This window comes from Monopterus albus, unplaced genomic scaffold, assembly GCF_001952655.1.
Source record: "Monopterus albus unplaced genomic scaffold, M_albus_1.0 scaffold105.1, whole genome shotgun sequence".
In the NCBI taxonomy this organism is placed as follows: Eukaryota; Metazoa; Chordata; class Actinopteri; order Synbranchiformes; family Synbranchidae; genus Monopterus; species Monopterus albus.
The window spans coordinates 1,531,697-1,534,499 of NW_018127985.1; the positions used below are offsets into that span (position 1 = coordinate 1,531,697).

The 2,803-nt window shown below is 45.6% G+C and overlaps 1 protein-coding gene across 5 annotated transcripts in view; it reads right to left on the minus strand.

The window, feature by feature from the left end:
- adgrl1a (adhesion G protein-coupled receptor L1a) overlaps nucleotides 1-2,803 on the minus strand; it is a 93,766-nt gene that overhangs the window by 25,206 nt on the left and 65,757 nt on the right. The gene's annotated exons all lie outside the window — the stretch shown is intronic.

The window sequence follows — 2,803 nt, forward strand, 5'->3', positions numbered from 1 at the left end:
TTGTTGTGTCTTGTTGCTTTTCTTCTTTTGTCTCTCCTCTATCCACTCACCCCAACCGGTCGAGGCAGAAGGCCGCCCACCAAGAGCCGGGGTCTGTCGGAGGTTTCTTCCGTTAAAGGGAGTTTTTCCTCCCCACTGTCGCCAAGTGCTTGGTCAAGGGGGATTTGTTGGGTTTTCCCTATGTAATAATATTGATAACAGTAAGGTCTAGACCTTACTTTGTAAAGTGTCCTGAGATGACATTTGTTGTGATTTGGCGCTATACAAATAAAATTTGATTTTATTTTGATTTGATGTAAATGTGTGTGTATGTAGGCATGCCGGTGCGCAGTTCAGAGAGGCAGAGAGGCAGAAAGAGAGATGACGGTGTTCTGTGTGTGTAAACAAAAGTAGAGAGAGGAGTGGTGTAAGAGAGTAAACAGGTTATTTCCTGTGAAATGAGAATTAGGAGTTAGTTAATCTGCTGAGGAGTGACACATAGTGACAGAGAGAAGAAGAGAGAAATTAGGAAGAAGAAGGGAGGAACTCCCATAGTCTTTCCGCTTCCTTTTACACTACAAGGGGGTCAAGTCATTGTAGTAAAAACACAAAACAGTACAAACAGCCAAGAACAGACATGTACACACAAACATACACCCTTAGGACATAAACAAACTCTCAGACAATGCACACAAGTACACACTGCCCAGATAGTGGAAGAGGCAGGTGTCAAACTGGTACCTTTGTCAACCAAAACATTCACCCCAGAGAATACCCTTCACTGAGACCAAATGCTGGCAGTGGCTAGAGATAACATCCACTGAAAGCAAAGTCTTTTCTGCCTTGGAGTAAAGTTGAGTGACAGTAAAGTTGGTTGGGACACAACTGACGAGGCTACAGGCTGCCGATACAGTAGACAACAGCCGGACATTCCCTATACTGACTGACTGACTTAACAACAGGCCTGTAGCATTACCCTAGCCTGCCACTGCCCCACACTTCCCTAACTCCTCCCTCCTGTTCTGAATCAGGCTTCCCAGTGGTGCTGTCTCCAGCTGCTATGTTTTATATTCATAACCACCTGCTTCACTCACTCACCGCTCTGTTCTTTGGCTCTAACACTGCATGTACAATCTCCACACTCTTCCCTATCTCCCTGTGCCACAATAGGGTGTCTGCTCTGCCTTGGTCACATGACTGTGCTTGTGTGTGGTGGGTCATTCCTAATGAGGTGATGCTGCCTGACTCATCGTCTCTATAGCGACCACTCTCTCGTTCTTTCTCCATGCGTAGCCAGTCTTTGTGTTTTCCTGTCACACGATACAGTGGTTTTTCCTCTCATTCCCTCTCACTTTTCCAAATTAAAGGTAGATAGCTGTTTGTGTGAATGATGGTTCTGGCCCTGTATGCTCCCCCAACCCTTCCCTCCCTGGAAATACCAGGATTGTGCACAGTAGCCTAACACATCTTCATTTTCTTGCCTCCTTTCTTTTATAAGCAAAGCAAGTGGAGGTGAGAAAAATATAGTGGACACTTGTTTGGTCCTGTCAGCAGTGATAAAGAAAATACTGTAATGATGTGGGTAGTGTACTCTCCTGACTGTCAGCAAAAAGGGTGAGAAAAGGAACAGAGCAAGTGATGGAAAGAAAGTTTAAAAATAGCCTAACAGTAGGTAGGTTGACAGAGTGTTGGACATTCTGAAATGGTGTCCTGCAGGTGACACCATCATCACAGCACACTGCACATCATCCCATCCCAGTCTCAGGATTAATATGATAAACAAAGGCAAAACAGTCTGGAATGTTAATTCAGTCATAAACAGAGAAAGGAAGTGTGTTTAGCAGCAGTGGAGGGATGGGTTATGGTGGGTAAGGGCAAGAGTGCAGACAGATGAAAGGGGTATTCATTGTAGCATTAGTGGGAAAAGAAGTAAATAAATATAATCAGTTGGGTGAGGTGGAAGCAAGAGGAGGAGGAGGAGGAGGAGGAGGAGGAGGAGTGTAGCTTGCCATTCCACTGTAAGCAACAAGAGTGAACTAAGATGGCTGCTTGCAGTGGGTGAAAAAGCTGAGACAAACATCTATGTTAATGAAAAGCCATGGACACAATGACAAACAAGAAGGTCCATAAACCAGTTAATGGCAACTTATATAGGATTTAATTCCTCCAACATATGCCTCTAACCATGGGGCTAGACTAAGAAATGGCTAAGGTTGAAACAAATATGAATGGGGTTCAGAGAGCGCTGAAGAGGATTGGGACCTGAGAGGGGGAGTCAGGGCTCACTGGGAAGCCGGCCACTGATGGCCACTACTCTCTCCCTGGCCTTAGATATGGTCTGTATTTTTTCTTTAAGAAGCTAGTGATTGAGGTGCCTGGCCATGCTGATTGGGGCTCTTTAGGAGTGCTTGTGGCGAAGCCCTGCTGCATCAGTGAGGCCATTACAAGGAGCTGAAGCACTCCTTACAGGGAATACACTGTCCCCTCCCATCCCCTCCCCCTCCGCAGCCTCAGTGAACACATAAGGAACCAGGAGGGACTGACAGATGTAGACAGGTACAGAGGGGTGCAACTTCACAGTGCATGTGCTATAGACAACAGAGAGGTGGCGAGAGAGAGAAAGAAAGAGAAAAGAGCAAGAGAAGTGTAAGAGATGCTCAAAAGAGCCTGCGGCTGCTTGTGGTGCCAGATGTGATCTGAGAGATAAACCAATCACTGAAAGGTGATAGAAAGAGAACAAGAGAAAGGGGAAATGACAAACAGAGAAAAAAAGGAGACATAATTCAGGGGACAGTGACAGAAAAGGAGTTAAATGGAAACTGTG